The sequence below is a fragment of the Sarcophilus harrisii genome, chromosome 3 (assembly GCF_902635505.1).
Source record: "Sarcophilus harrisii chromosome 3, mSarHar1.11, whole genome shotgun sequence".
NCBI classification, from domain to species: domain Eukaryota; kingdom Metazoa; phylum Chordata; class Mammalia; order Dasyuromorphia; family Dasyuridae; genus Sarcophilus; species Sarcophilus harrisii.
In genome coordinates, this window is record NC_045428.1 from 8,087,322 (window position 1) to 8,103,234 (window position 15,913).

At 51.4% G+C, this 15,913-nt stretch overlaps 1 protein-coding gene and 1 long non-coding RNA gene across 5 annotated transcripts in view; one reads left to right on the forward strand and one right to left on the reverse strand.

The window, feature by feature from the left end:
* The window catches only part of LPP (LIM domain containing preferred translocation partner in lipoma), a 626,695-nt gene extending 614,899 nt beyond the window's left edge, over nt 1-11,796 (reverse strand). For 2 of the 4 annotated variants that reach the window (XM_031957434.1, XM_031957435.1), the window contains exon 1: nt 11,723-11,796. The gene's annotated coding sequence lies outside the window, so the exon portion shown is untranslated. Of the gene's footprint in view, nt 1-1,889; nt 2,145-11,463; nt 11,520-11,722 lie in introns of those variants that run through there. The other 2 variants (XM_031957436.1, XM_031957437.1) reach the window with 2 other exon arrangements.
* LOC116422176 lies at nt 11,773-15,351 on the forward strand. Its single transcript, XR_004232723.1, has 3 exons — nt 11,773-11,861; nt 13,596-13,761; nt 14,103-15,351. It is a non-coding gene; the product is annotated as an uncharacterized LOC116422176 (long non-coding RNA).
* Nucleotides 15,352-15,913: the final 562 nt, after the last annotated feature.

Genomic DNA, 15,913 nt, shown 5'->3' on the forward strand with positions numbered 1-15,913 from the left:
AGGAAAAATGTCCAATTGGAAACAAATGACGTGATCCCAGAGGGAAAGGAAGGGAAAAAACCTATGGATGATCCATGGGATCCATTTACATCGAGACAAGGTCATAGGATGCTCAGCACATTTGCTGTCCCTTTTGACCCCCCCATTCATTCCTACTCTGTCCATGGTAAATGGAGGGAAGGAAGAGGCAAGAGTGACAGGATGGTGGCCATAAATGGGTTGGGATGTGACCCACTGAAGAAAGCACCCCAACCACGAGCTCCCAAACCCTCTGTGATCCATCCGGAGGAGGCAGATTGCCTTTAGATTTTCTCTGTAATCTAAAGACAATTCTCCTCAAAGATCTCATTTGTCTTTTTCGGTTACTAAAAGCAAGTCCCAGACGCAGAAATCTCACAGAGGTGAGTTTCAGCCTACCCTCAACCAGGAAATTTGCTCAGATTTCTAACCCTCCTTGGGGTCAGGGTGATGGTGAATGTCTGAATCAGGAAGGAATTATGGGCAACAAAAGACTTTCTGAGCCTTCTGGCTCTCGTTGATTCCTCCTATCATCCTATGATTCCAGTCTGTATTCACAGACTATTCCCCAGAAGAAAATGAATGGGGCCGGCAATGAGTTTCCTCCAATTCACAATGTATCACATTAAGACCAGAAAATGGCCCAGATTCTGAGTAAGAAGACATAGGTGAAAAAAAAAATCTAGCAGAAAAAAAAAATCTAGTTTTATTATCAGAGATCCTGGCTTTAAATCCTTCCTTTGGCAGGCACTTCTGCTCAGGTGATCTCAGGAAGCCACTGCCTCAGTTCCCTTATCTGCAAAGTGAGGGTATTAGACTAGATGATTTATAAATCCCGAACTAGCTTCAGCTTTGGGATCTATGATCTAACAATACTCTGCTACCATGCTGAGCTTCAGGATTTTCACATAAAATCCTCCAGCAGAGCTGACTCATGTTATCATTCTGGAATCTCTGTCTTTTTTTTTTCAAATTTGTCTGATATTTGGGTATCACACATTTGGGGTGGGGATGGAGGGGTCCTCCCTGCTGCCTCCTTTATCAGTTCCCTCTCACATTTTCCACCAAGGCTCTTCCAAACCTTCTCATCCCTCCTCAAACCCTGTATGGCTCCCCTTGCCTCTACTCTTTCTTCTATAACTTTGCCTCCTCTTTTACAGAAAAAGTCAAGGTCATTCCCTTTGAGCTCCCTCATCTCCTATCACTCTGACACATTCTGTCATTCTCTCCTCCTTCACTTTGTCTCAGATGACGAATTGACCTCCATCCTCACCTAGCCTTACCCTCTACCTCTTCCCAATCCCATCCCATCCCACTTATTGATTAATCATGAGTCTTCATAACCCCATTGGGGATTTTCTTGGCAAAGATACTGGAATGGTTTGCCATTTCCTTCTCTAGCTCATTTACAGATGAGGAAATTAAGGCATATAGAGTGAAGCGATTTACCCAGAGACACAGAGCTAGTAAATAAGTCACTGCACCATTAACTGCTTATTGAAACAAAGAGGCTAAAATTGGGGATAGAGAAGTGGGGGAAAGAACAGGGAATGCATCTGGCTCTGGGATCCTACTTCCTGCCTTTGAGGAGACATCTTAGTCTCCACTGGCGTCCTCCACTGTTGTCTGATTATGTTCCAATACACTTCCTGGGCTGGATTCCCGAAGGGCCGGGGAAGTACAAGTTCTCACAGGATCCACCGAGTTGAGATGCTTCTCCCGCAGGTCTGGGCAAAACCTGGATCTCTGGCTCTGTGGCCCCAACTCACTTAAGTTTGGGAAAGCTCGCTGGCATCCCCCATCTCTGTGTCTGTGAAAAAGCGGCCCCCTCCCTGCCATGGGAATCCCCTTCCTGCTCATCGGCACCTCACCTTCAGGGCTTCCTGAAAAGCAGAACTCAGGGGTCCCTCTCCTCCAGTCCAGAGTGATTTCTCCTTCAAATGACCAAGCATAGCTCTCTATCTATAAAGTGGCTCCCCCCTCACAGGAAGCTAGCTCTCTCAGACAGGAACTGCTTCCCCCTCAGTGACACAGCACTGTGGCTGTCATACAGTAGGCAAGTAATAAATGCTGGTTGATCCACTGCATCCCAGCCTCACTCAGAACCTTGTAGATCCTCCTCCACCCCTTTTTTCCCCAATAAAGAAACTCTCTCCAGCAGAGACGGGCCCCTTCCCTACAGTTTATATTTTCAGGCCGTTATATCTGGGACACTGAGAAAAGCCAAGGGCCTCGCTTAGAGTCGGCTCACAGCCGATGCTTCCTAAGCTCATTCAATTGAACTGGAGCAGACCACAGACCATCTACCAAATCATCAAGGAGCATCCCTGTGCTGATGACGGAGAGTAGCAGTGCCTCAGAACCCCAGAACTGGGGAGCAACTGGATCCAAATAACAAATTATGGGCCAATGTTAGGATTGTCCCCATTTTTCAGATGAGAGCCCCGAGTGACAGACAGAGAGGGTAGATAATGTGCTTATGGTCACTGTCAGTTTGGGCAAGTCAGGACTCGAACTCAGACTTCCCGGTTTCCCCTCCCCACCCCCTACAAAGCTCTACAACGCCCCTCCCCCCAGCCAGAAGCAACTTTGGCTAGAGTGTGATGGTGGCGAAGTATAAAGCACTGGAAAAAATCAAGTTCATCATTTTCTGTGCATAAGAGTGGACAAGCAGAGACAGAGAGGAGAGGGTGGGGGGTGGGGGGGTGCGGACTCCTGCTCAGTGAGTCATCAGTGGGAGATGGCAGCCAAAAAAGGAAAGAGCAGCAGGCCCCGGAACAGGAAGGGTCTGTGCTCAGTCAGAGTTCCTCGGGAGCGGTGTCAGGAAGGAGAGGAGATGGGAAAGGGAGAGTGCTCAGGGGAGGAGGACAAGGGGTGGAGAACCCTGCCTTAGAGTCCATGACATTTGGGGATCAGTGAAGGACTGGGAACGGGAAGAAGAGACTGGGGGCTGGGGGGATGGTCCAGGTCATGTGGAAGAGGGCCAGCACCAGGGACAGAGCAGAGAACGAGCTATAGCAGGAGCGATTCCCAACAAAGGGACTGGTCCCAAAGGGGAGGCCCCCTCTCTCCAAGTCCTAGGGCAGAGTCTGGAGGATCACTTTGGCTCTGGACATTACATGAGGACGCTTTTTGTGTGTGACCTGGATCGGGTGGCCACAAGGTCCCCTCATTTCCTAAAGTGTGTGATTTGGGGCAAGGTGGGCGTCACAGAGCTTCCCAGTCCCTGGTGGAAATTCAGGAGGGAAAAAAGGAGAGAGCTTCCCAGAGAGCTGCAGATCTGTCTCTCTCCCTCCCTCCCTCTTTCTGTCTGTCTCTCTGTGTCTTTCTCTGTCTGTCTCTGTCTCTGTCTCTCTCTCCTTCTGTCTCCATCTCTCTCTCTCTGTCTGTCTCTCTCTCCTTCTGTCTCCATCTCTCTCTCTGTGTCTTTTTCTCTCTGTGTTTTTCCCTTTCTCTGTCTGTCTCTTTCTTCCTCTCTGTCTGTGTCATTGTCTCTGTGTGTCTCTCTGCCTCTGTGTCTCTCTATGCGTGTCTCTGTCTCTCCCTCTCTTTTTCTCTGTCTCTTTCTCTTTCCTTCTCCCTGTCCCTTTTCTCTCCCTCCCTCTCTTCCCCTCCCTCTCTCCCCACAAACCTTCTCCAACTTTGCTTTCTCTGGAAACTCCCAAAGCAGCGGGAGCAGCTGTGCTGGGGGATTTCCCGGGCTTTTGTAGCTGGAACCCTCATGCTAAAGCCTCGAATACCACCTCCACCTTCAGTAAAGGAGCCCTTTCTTTAAGGGAAGCCAGCCGGGGTGCCCCCTCTCACCGGGATGACCCGTTTCTATCTCCCAGGCAGGGCCCTGAACAAAGCCAGAGGATTTATCAGCAAATAATAACAGGGAGGGCCGAGATAGTGGAGGAAGCAGGAGCAGCCGGGGCTGGGAGGAGCCGCATCCCACCTCTGCTCAAGGCCATTCCAGGGAGAAGGAGTTTGCTTCTCTTTGCATTGGGAGCTGTTTCATGGTCCACTAGGAAAATGGTGCTGCTGCCCACCTGCTGACAGAGAGCCCACTGACTCATGGGACAGAGGGAGACATCCACCCATATGTACTTCCAGATACATATGTGCATTTATATACATATATGCATACATATATCTATTTCTATCTCATAGAAAAGCATGTTTATATTAATATAGCATAATATATGCTAATATATCATCTACTCTATTAATATCAATTAATATATTATACAACATATGTTAATATTGGATAATATTTAATATATGTCATGTTATGTATTATATATAATAATTAATAAATTACATTAATTTCACTTCTTTATTATAATAGTTGTTTTTCTTTTTTCAACCGAGGGAGAGAAAATGTTTTTGTTTGTTAAAAAACAAAATCGAATTATAAAAAAGAGAACGATGGTGAAAAACGATCTGTGGCCTGTGACTATGAAGAGTGAGAATGGAAGCGTCCCAGCTCCCAGGGATGGCCTTGTGCCGGTGAAAAAGAAGTGCCCCGTCATAGAGCTAAGGACTTGGGCTTTTAAAAGGAGACTGTCCCTCGAGGCCTATAAGCAAGCAAAAAAACCAAACAGACAAACTAAAAAGGTCCACGCACATCTCCCAGGAGGAGAAGGAATCAGCAGGGAGTCAGCAGGCGCTGGTGCTGGGGACAAAGAGGAACCGTGAGAGGCTGGCCAGAGACCGACAGGCTCGTCAGTCTAGCTTTTGGATTCCTGTCCACAGGGGACTATGTTCTCTAACCCCCTTTTTTCACTGATGAAAACACTGAGGTGGAAGGGCCATACAACCGGTCATCCCCCCTTCTTAATGCGTATAACCCAGCACAGGATGGGAAGGCCTTCATGGGCAACTATCTGGACCAATGAGAATATTGTCATTAATGTTAACCCCGAGTCCACAGAGCTCCCTGCCACAAGAGACTTAGGCAAGCCTGTCCTACTTTTAATCTTCCCTCTGGATCTCAATTTGTTCATCTATAAAATGGGGGTTTGGGCTCAATTCCCACTTTTCCATTTCCTTTTCTATTTCTAAATCCACGGTCCTAGAGACTGTTACTGACATTTTGTTCTGGAGCAGCTCTCGGGCAAAGGCTCAGCTGATATTCCTGGGGCAAGGACCTTGCGCCAAGTCGCAGAGTTGCAGTCTCAGAGTTAGCGGAGAGGCCCATGCTCAGCTAGTCCAATCTGCAACTCAACAAGAAGCCTCTTCTGGCGTCTGCCGAGACCTCCAGTGAATGCGAAGCCCTTCACCATCACCTTTCTGAACAACCCTTTCTCTCTCTTCAGGACAGTTCTAGCCAATGGCCTAAGTCTGCCCCCAGCTACTGCCCCTCATTACCCTACACAATCCTAACCTCAAGGTGATGGAGAAATTAGAAGGGAAAGGGCTGGAAGAACAAGCAAGAGATGGACAGTGCAGCCTTTTTCCAAAAGAGAGGGTTTCATCTCCTTGACTCCTTAAGTGTCTCTGGGATCCCACCAAAGAGGGCTCTGGGATCAGGCAGGATAGAGCTCCAAGGCCCCTCAGTAGGGGGATTTCATGAGATGCTGGAGCTGGAACCACTTCCTCATCCGGTCTCCCAGACATGCTTCTACTCTGTGACCTTCAGGCTCCCTATTAGCTCTAGGATCAACTATGACCTTTGTTTGCCATTAAGGTCCCATTCACTGCCCTGTCCGGCTCTACCTTCAGCATCCTTCCCTTCCATGCATAGTCCGGGCCAACCCAACCGGGTGCTGCCCATAAGTAGCATCCCACCTCCCATCTCCAGAGCTTTTCACCGTGCTCTTCCCACTTCCCTCCTTACTCCAGTGCATCCGCCAACCTTCAGGACACTGCCCTACTCAATAAGCTCCACAGGCTCCCTGTTACCACCAGGATCACCTATAAATTTTGAAGCCCTTTTCCATGCGGCCCCTTCTGACCTTCCCGGTCTTTACACATCTCAGTATTAGATACTGGCCAATTTGCCACATGTGCCAGGAACCGTGTTGAGCACTTTACAATGACAATCTCATTTGCTTTTCACATCTCCCATCTCCATGTCTTTGCAGCCACTGCTTCTCCTTCTTATCTCTATCTCCCGGCTTCCTTCACAACTGAGCTCAGGTCACAGCTTCTTCAGGAGCCTTTTGAGGTCACCTCCCCACAAGCCTCCAGGCCTTGCCCTTTGAGATTACATTTATCTGTCTCCATCTTGTTTGTGCAGCACTGCACGCTGCCTCCCCCATTAGCCTGTGAGCTTTTTGGAGGCAGGGATTGCTTTTGCCCCTTTGTATCCTTGGGGCTTACACATAACTACAGGCCTACTCAGTGCTTGTTGACTGACTTACTGACTGCTCCACACCTGGTTTAGCAATAGGATTTCATTAAAAGGGAAGCTCGCTTAGTATCTTAAAAACATGGCTGAGCTCACAAGCATTTCTGAATTCATCCTAACCGTTTGCCATGGGAGAACGTCAAGTCGGAGCTAATTCTCCACATAGGACTTCTGAGAAACTTCAGAGGAGCCCGACCGGGACTGGCCTGAGGGTCGGCGGCTGAACTGGGGAACTGGACATTGGGACTCCTGGAGGAAGGGTCTGAATGCCACGAAGGGCTTTTCACGCTAGACATGGGTCACGCAAAGAGCCGCCTGCCATCCCTCTCCCTGCCTTCCCCAAGTTTAAAAGTGGATCAATGGTCAAAGCACAAATGTCTAGGAACCAGAAGGCAGCAGATGTCCTTCCCACGTGCCACAGAAGGATGGAGGAAGAATAGATCACATCCACTTAGAGGGAAGGAAGCCTTCATGAAGACTGCAGATTTGCCTTGGGCCTGTAAGGCCACATTCCTAGAACCAGAAGCTTGCAGCTGAAAGGGCCTTCAGAGATCCCCGAATCCCACGCTCTCCTTAGACAAATGCCAAAAGGACAGAGGAGAGCGTGGTTTGGCCCAAGTCACCCACTAGGAAGGAGCCCAGCCAGGTCCCCTGAGTCCCAAGCCGGTATTGCTTCCATGGCCCCATCAGACATGCGGCAGCATCTCCCTTTGACATGGAAAGCGTGTCTCATGGCCATGTTCTTTTTTTTTTTTTTTTCCTTTTCTCATTTTGTATTTAAGTTTAAAATGAATAAATTAAGAAATAAATGATATCAGTTTTAAAAAGCAAAGTTTTCCGTGGCTAGAGCAGTTTGCCTCTGAGTGGAGGTTGAAGTTAGGGTTGGAGGGGAAGGGAAGGGAAATGTCCAGCAAAAGGGCTGCAGCTGAGCCTGCTCTGGGATTTGTGGCCACCAGCCCCACTGGCTCTCCTCACTCAACCCCTCAAGGACAAGTAAAGCATAAGCCTCCTAACTGTGTTACCCCCGATCTATCCACCACCAAGAGGAAATAAGATTTGGAAGAAAACTCGAAAAACTGGGGATTCCATTTGTTGCATTAGTACTTTGAGAAAGGAAAAGTCATCAAAGAAGTCTCAACCAAAAAGAAAACAGGTGCATGATGTGGACAGAGCAGAGGCCGAGCAGCCTCCAGGTCCTGCCCTATTGGCCTCCACCCAATGTCAAAAGAAAGGGAGGCCCAAGCCCTTTGGCTTCCCCTCCGCCAAATGAGTGGGAAGCCATGGGCCAAAGGGGTGAAGGCCGAAGTGCTTTCTGTCTGCATCCCTGGAAGGAATTAAATGAGCAGATGCTCATGGAACGGAGGGAGAAGCTGGTCAGCTTTGGCTTCCCATGGTGGATCTCATCTCACTGGCCAATTAGCAAAAGGATGTCACCTCTGCGGGGATGGAGAGAGTGACTAAGGAAGAAAGACTTGCTTTAGAATTCTGGTTCTGCCTCAATCGTGGCCAGGTAGCTGTGGACAGGTAAGTCTCTTTGTCTATCTGAGTCTCATGCCCCTCATCCATCAGCAGCTGTACTGGCGCCACATCTGCCCTATCATAGGAGGACCACTTCTAGTAGAACACGGCCAGTCTCAACACCCCTGATTTACACGTAAGAAAAACTGACCTAAGGAAAAGCAGTTTCCCCAAGGCAGGCCGGCAGAGGGAGGGACAGGGTCAGCACAAAGGGCTCCAGGTTCCCTCACTTCCACTGTCCTTATAACTATTCTGAGTGAGCATCCCACTAATGCTCCTGCCACCGCCCATGTCTAAATTATCCGATCTCTCCTGTCTTCAGTTTCAAAGGGAATGGAAAAGAACAGTACTTTTAGCTTCAGCAAAACATAATTAGAAAGTTAAGCCTACCACAAAAATCAGAGACCAGTGCCAGCGCTAAATATAAATGATTAATGGATTGTCCAGGTCACCGGCTACCGATTCCGCCTGCCCCGGCCCCTTTCTCCCCGCACCGGACAACAGCAACAGCCTCTGGAGTCGCCAACCTTCAAGTCCTCCCCAGTCATCCCGCCCATCGGCTGCCAGGCCACTTGTCCTGAATTGCATTTTCCATCTTTTCCCTCCAGAGCTCCCAAATCTCCCCCAAGGCTCCCCATGGGCAGCAAGATGAAGGCCAATCACCGGGGCCTGGCTTTCCTATCCTTCCAGAACCTGTACTCGTCAGACCTTTTCAAGCTCATTTGCGGTGGCTCTACTCCTAGGATTCTCCATCCTGGTCAGCTGTGTCTCCTCACTCAGCCTTTGGCCCCCGCATCTGTCCAGTCCCAGATCTTTCCTCAGGCCATTCCCCAGCCTGGTAGGTCGCTTCTCTCCTCCATCAAAACATTTCTACTCATCATTCAAGGCCTAATTCAAATCCCACCTCTAGCCCTGGCGTTCTAGCTGCCCACCAATCACAGTGCTTAGACACACACACACACACACACAGAGTTGTCTTATATGTAACATTCGAGTGTAACATTCACACAGTCAGTGTTACATTGCTGGTAAATTGTTTCAAACCTATGTATCCTTTCTCTGGCACCCGCCCCAAAGATTCTGGAACCCAGCATTACTTGGGCAGCCCACAGCTGTTCTCCCCAGTAGCTGTTCTCCCCTCTCCAGTCTCCCTCTTTCACCACGATAAGCTTCCTGAAGGCAGGAACTTTTCACATGTGTCTAAGACTGAGCAGATGTAATAACCGACAGCACCATGCAGATTCTTTAAAAACCAGCCCTAACATTTCTGCTCCCAGTTTCCCACTTGAGTTTTCCTCCGATTCTTCATCCGGGTGGAGGGGCCACCACTTTCTAAGCCAACCTCTGAATAAACAGGAGTTCCCTATTCCCTCCAGGATCAACAAGCAACTTCTCCCACAGCTGTTTAAAGCCTTTCCTTCAACCTTTCCAGCTTTCTCTGCTGTTCACTCCCCCACACTTTCTATAGGCAAGTCAGACTGACCTCATGCATTTCCTCCTCTACCTTGCCCCACCCCCTCCCTCCACACCTTTGAACTGCCTTCCTACCTTACCTGGAAGGCACATGTTAAACCCTTATCTCTGGGAATCATTACACTGAAAGCTCATCTCAAGCACCACCACCTTGTACACACAGCCTCTGATTTACCCCTACTTTCAGCCACTACTGACACCTACAAAGGGGTCAGTAACCTGCGCTCTGTGGCCTTCCTTTCTGACTCCCTTTCTCTCTTCCTTCTTTCTTTCTCTTTTTCTTTCTTTCTCTCTTTCCTTCCTTTCTTTTTCTTTCTCTCTTCCTTGTTTTCTAGATACCTGGTTTCCTTTGTAACCCTCCATATTTCATTTTATCCATTTGTTTGAGGAGTCTATGAGCTTCAGCAGCCACCAAAGGGGTATGGGACACACAAAGGTTCCAGAGCCCAGGCTCGGAGACGTTTTTGAGACTTTTTATGCGGGTCTGTACATCTCCCAGCTGGCCTCTGGTCGGGTTCTCCCAACTCCCATCAGACTAGATCTTTAATAAATGCTGGTGCATTGACTGATTCAGGAGGGGCCGGACAGTGGACTTTGGGTGTGTCCAAGGAGATCCTTCCTCTCTGAGACTCCTAGTAGCTAAAGGCCTTTCTTTGGAAATGGATTTTCTTACACACAGAAGCTCACCAAGGCCTCCGGATGGATCTGATCCGGTCAAGGAAGAGTGTGCTTGGATGCATCCATGAATATTCTAGAATCCCCAGGGAAGAGGGGTCCTCCCCTGTAGATAGGATCATGAATATTCCAGATTCCAGAGGGGAATAAGCACTGCCCACCCCCCATCCCTCTCTTCCCAGAGGTGCTGGGGGCCTCCAGACTCAAGCTAAAGAAACTTAGAGGTCAGAGGTGAAGAGTCAAAGGTCCAAGGACTTTTCCATCCCAATTACACCACAAATAAGATTAGATGCTAATAAGTGCTAGGTGATACACTCCAGGAGAGCCGGGAGCCATCTTATCCATCTATAGAGCCAACCGAATGTGAGGTGTTCCATGCGAGTGACTTGGATGAAGTCCCAAAGGAGACTCCTTCCAATTATTGTCGATCTGGGATCCCCAAGAGGCTCCCCGAGTGCAGGGTTGGGGGTGGGGCGTGGAAGTGTCCAGGAGAACGGGCTCCCTTTTCCCCAGGGATCCAGAGATTCCCTGAATGAATGACTCAATGAATGAGTTCTGGCTCCGGGCAGGAGGTGGGCACAAGCCTTGCCACTGAAGGGAGGCTGACGATTCCCGAAGCAAAACCATCACGAGTCACCGGCCAACATTAAAGGGCAAATGTCAAGAAGTAGATGACACATGGAGTCACTAACACCTTAGTGTGAATTAGTTTTATTAAGGGCAGTGGAACAAGCAGAGGAAAGGGAGGACAATGGGGAAGTGGAGAGGAAGTCTGTGTTAACCCGGAATCCCTAGAAAGAGCGTTCTAGGCCCAGAGGAGCCTGCCCGACCCACAGATATTAACCTAGGCTGAAACAGTCGGGGCTGCGGACCGAGCCCACCCCTGCCTCTCACAGAGCAGGGCGGGGGCCGACACGAAGCGAGCCCGGCCCGAGGCCGCCCGGAGCGGGAGCACAGACGGTGCCCAGATTGGAACCCAGCTCCGCACCGCAGCCTCCTCTCCCTAACGTGGAGGAGGCAGGGACGGGAGCCCGGGGCCCCTGGACGTGGGCAGCTCCTGCCCCGCCGGCTCCGGAAAGGGGAGCGCGGCCCCCCGCAGAAAGCCCGGGCCCCGCCCACCGGGGACCCCAGATCGCAGCCCCCCGGGAGGGCGCCCGGGGCAGCGGGAGGAGCCCTCGGGCCCTGAGAGAACTCCCCGGGGCGCGGCCGTCCGCCCCCCCCCCCTCCGCCCGCCGCCCCCGGGGCCCCGGGAGCGGGAAGCCCAGGGAAGCCGGGCCCGGGTGGCCTCGGCCCAGGAGCCGCGCGGCCCGGGCACGGGCGCCCCGGGAGGCGCGAGCGCCGCTGCCCGGCTGTGCCCGGGGGGGGGGGGCGGGGCGCGAGGCCAGGCCCGGGGAAGGGAGGGAGAGGCCCCGAGGGGAAGGGGGAGCTGGGGTTGGCAACAATACCTCGCCGGGGAGGAGGCGGCCCGAGCGACGGCGGCGGCGGTTAGAGGAGGAGGAGGAAGAGGAGGCGGCGGCGGCGGGGAGGGCGGCGGGGGAGGGGGTGGTGCCCGGGCGGCACCCGGGCCCCCCTCCCGGGCATTGTCCCCGGCCCCGCCGGCCCGCAGGCCCGCCTCTCCCCGCCCCCCCGCGGCTTGTCCCGTCCGCCCGCCGTGGCCCGGCCTCCCCGGCCCGCGGCCGCCCTGCCCAGCCCGGCTGCCCTTACCTTGCCGCGCGCGCCGGCCTCCGCCCGCTCTACTTAAGCTACTTAGTCCCGGGGAACCTCACCCTGGGCTCGGGAGCCACCCCCAGCGAAAAAGTGAAACTCGGGCAGGCGAGCCGCGCCGGAGCCGGAGCCGCCGCTGGTTGGTGCCTTTCCCCTCCTTCCTTCCTTCCCCCCCTCCCCATCCCATCCCATCCCGTCCCCTCCCCACCCCCTCCCCCAGTCTCCCGGGCTCCGAGTGCCCGGAGCGCTGGGGGCTGACGTCAGGGCCCCGAATTCCTGACTTTCCCCTCGGCAGATTTGTCCTTGTAAGGGCCGGAGAAGGAGGGCGCCCCGGAGGCGCGGGGGGGCCGGGCCGGGGTGGGGGGGGGGCGGGGAGGCCGCGGAAGCGGCAGCCCTGTGGCCTCCGCTGGAGGCAGGGAGGCCGGCCACTGGGCTTCCTGAGAGGAAGAGGAGGAGGAAGAGAAAAGAGGGAGTGGAGGAGGGAGGAAGAGGAAGGCGCTGGCCAAGCTACGGGAAAGGGGAGGCGGTGACGGGAGCTGGGCGGCCGGCGAGCCTGCCTCTCCCGAGTGAGGGACAGGAAGCCTGGACTGCAGGAGGGAGGAGGATCGGGGACATCCTCCATCTAGTCCTGGCAGAGCTGCCATCATGGGCACGCCCCGAGACCCGTCCCTGCAGGGCCCGGGCCTCTGCTCTTGGACCTTCTAGTCCGGGCGGGCCAGAACGCACACACACACACACACACACACACACACACACACACACCCTTTGGCCCAGGCTGCCCCTGGCCCGAACTTGGCTGCTCCATCTCCCAACTTCCCTGGGCCTCCTGCCCAGCAGCCTCCTCCTGCCCTCCCTCACCCAGCCTCCATCTCGGCAGCAAAGACCCTCCAAGCCCTACTTCCTTAAACTCTTTCCCTGGAGGAAAAGTCAGAGGTCACAATGGCTCTGCAGCTGAAACCATCCCTCCTCCTTCTGAATTCTGAGGCTGTTGTGGATGGGAGGTGGGCAATGGGCAGTCAATAATAATGATGGGGGCTGGGGGGCAGGCCCATCTTGGGACAACCCCCCCACCCCTTACCCTTCTCCTTGTGGTCCTTGCTCACGGACTGTCCCCAGAGCCCCCCGGGCCAGGGAGCCCCTCTCATTTGCCCACAAGCAAGGGAGCCGTTCCTTTTCATAGAAACCTGCAGGAAAGAAACAGGAGCTGGAGGCTGCAAAGAAGAGGAGGCTGAGGGCCTGCCCTCAAACCCCAGCCTCCCATTTGCTACCAGGGAGACTTGGGCTAAGCCCAGGCCTCCCTGAGCCTCCACTGTAAGATTGTAGAGGGCCAGCACTGAATAAGTTCATGTACAGGGAGAGTCCGTTCCGGAGGGTCGGTGATGTCTCCGATTCCTCCCTGTTCTGTGACCAAGGACTTCCCCTTGGAGAGGAGTCCCAGCCTCTTAAGTGGTACAGGGCACTGAACTGGAGTCAGAGAGAGGCTCCGTCTGGCCTCAGACACTCATTGGCCAGGTGACCCTGGGCAAGTCAGGCTCCTCAAATGTAACCAGAGAAGGAAATGGCCCCAAATGGGACCCCAGCGTCAGACTTGAGGGAACAGTCATATTCTTTCTATTGCCCCCCTTCCCACCCCCAGCCACAGCTTCCAGAGGAGACAGCCAGCCCCAGCCCGGCAGTCACTGTACCCACTCAGGTCTTCAGTTTATTTTCCTATAGAATCCCAGCAACATTTCCTGCTCCCTGGGAAGCCTGAATCTAATGTTATGGTTCCTATACAGTCTCCTCCCTCCTCCTCCTCTCCAATCACTACCTCCCTGCCATCTCCCCACTCTAGCCACTCCTCCTCTTCCTCCTTCTCTTTCTTGCCGAACAGATAGCAGCCCGGGCTGACTCTACTGGAGAGACCCATTTGGGATAAAAATCCTACCGGGGAGTCCGGAGGGGTGCAAGGGACCCGGGCCAAACTCCTCATTTTACTGCAAGAAACTGAAGTTGAGTGAAGTGATTGTGAATCTAAGTGTCTTGCCCAAGGCCACCAGGTAGGAGCAGAGCAAAACTCCAGATGGTTTACTCATTTTTTCCCATGTGCACCAGGACCAAATCAGAAATCCGAACCTCCCCCCTCCCATAACTGTATTCTAGAACTCAGCGTTCTCAGATTCACAAAGTGCCTTTATAAAAAATAATGCTTTTTCTACTTGGAAAAGTTATTCAGAAAGACCCTAGAGTACCTTTAATCCACCCCCTCCCTTGCATTTGGGGAAACTGAGGTCAGAAAGTTTCCATGATCTACCCATGGTTACACATTTAATAGCTCCCAAAGAGTCAGGACTCACGCTCACCTTATTGCACTCTCTGCCCTCCCCCTTTTCTCTTACAGCCATTATGATTCTTAAACCCAATTTAGAGATAAGGAAACTGAGATTGAGAGACAGACTGAAGTGACTCATCTCTTCAAAGCATCTCTTCCAGTCTCTCCAGCAGCCAGAACTGTGGGTCGGAGTCTCTCCATTCTGAAGGAGAGTTTCGGCCCAGTCTCGGGGAGGGGCCCAAAGCACAGTGAAGGGCCCACTGCTCTGTGTGGGACAGGAAGCTTCTCTAAAAGCCAAGGAATGGCCTGCTGCTCCCCAGCCATGGCCTGTATTGGAAAGAACACAATGAATTTTGAGTTGGGTGTTGAGAAACTGCCCCCTCTCTGATGACATTTGATTTAAAGGAGCTGACCGGTGTTTCTTTTTTCATTAACCCACTTAAATGAACTTAATAGGGTTCTAATGAGGATTAATAGGAACTAATAAGGCATAATTAGGATAATTAATTTTCTTGGTTTCATACATTTTAAGAAGGGGCCATTTACATTCAGAAAAAGTGTTAATTATATTGGAACCATTGTCTGAGCTTCTGACAAAAAAATAGAGATCCTTTCTCCTGCCCATCAGACCTTTACTATTTCCCAGAGGGGTCTGGCAATGGACTGAGCACGACAGACAGTTAATTCCCAAAGCCAGAGTCAGCGGTGGCGTTCTGCCTCCCTTTCTGACATGGCCCCAAGCCTTTAAAGGCTGTTTTTATTTTGCTGTTTGTTTTGTTTTGTTCTTTACACTTTCGCTTTGTTTGCATCCTTGTCATAAATTGGAGATGGGTTAGGGAAGGAAGGAAAATCAATTTACTTCCAAGAACTACTTAAGCTGTCCTACGGAAATGTGACTCTGCTTTATTGATGGTCATTATCTTTGCGATAATTTTATTATTTCAATAATTTTGGTTCTGTTCCGATCATGCTTGCGCAGCTCTTTTTTGGGTCTCCATTTGGGCCTCTGTCTTTCTTTTTTTTATCACATTTCCTTTATTGATTACCACTGTTCTAAAAGCAGGATGGGCTAAAATCCTCCCAGGGCTCAGCTGCCAGAGCCTTCCATTTTCAGGTTACTTTTTATCTACTGTATGGAGCATGTGTAGACCTAATTATTTCCATACTGTCTGAATCGTGAGATTGGAAGCTCCTGGAAGGCAAGGATTGATTCTCCACTCCCAGCTCCCAATCCCCAACCCCCAACCCCACACCCTTGCTTAGCACTGTACCCGGCACATAATAAGAACATAATAAATGATTATGTGATGGTTAAAAAGTTGGAGTCGTAATTTTAGCTCTTAGTCATTTTACTAATGTCAGCATTCTCCATAACGTGTCTGTGACACTCTGGTGTGTCAGACAATCATGGTGGCGGCTCCTGCTTATATGTCTTTGGAAGAGGAGTATTCCTGAGGATGGCAATCAGTTTTGATTGGTTGACAATTAACTAGAGAATGAATATTACAATAAGGGTGAGAGTGACATCATGTCAAACAGAGACTATCTCTATACTGGGATCACCTTCCCACCCCCGCCTTGGGCAATCTACTCAAAGAATTGATCCCTGCTGAAACCTGAGCCCAGTACAATGGCTGCCCCAAGTGGATGGGGTCTGAAAAAGCTTGCTAGGACAGTTCATCCAATCTCATGATCAGCAATGTCCTCTAGAGACTGAACTTTTGAAATGAGGACTTTAGAAAAAGGGGGAACTCTGGATCTCCCTACAACATAGGTTATTAATATTCATTTCTCTCAATTATTTCATGATTGATTGAGAAGACACTGTCTTCCGTGACTTGAAGGAAGGAATAGATGGCAGACTTCTCAGATTAGTTGTA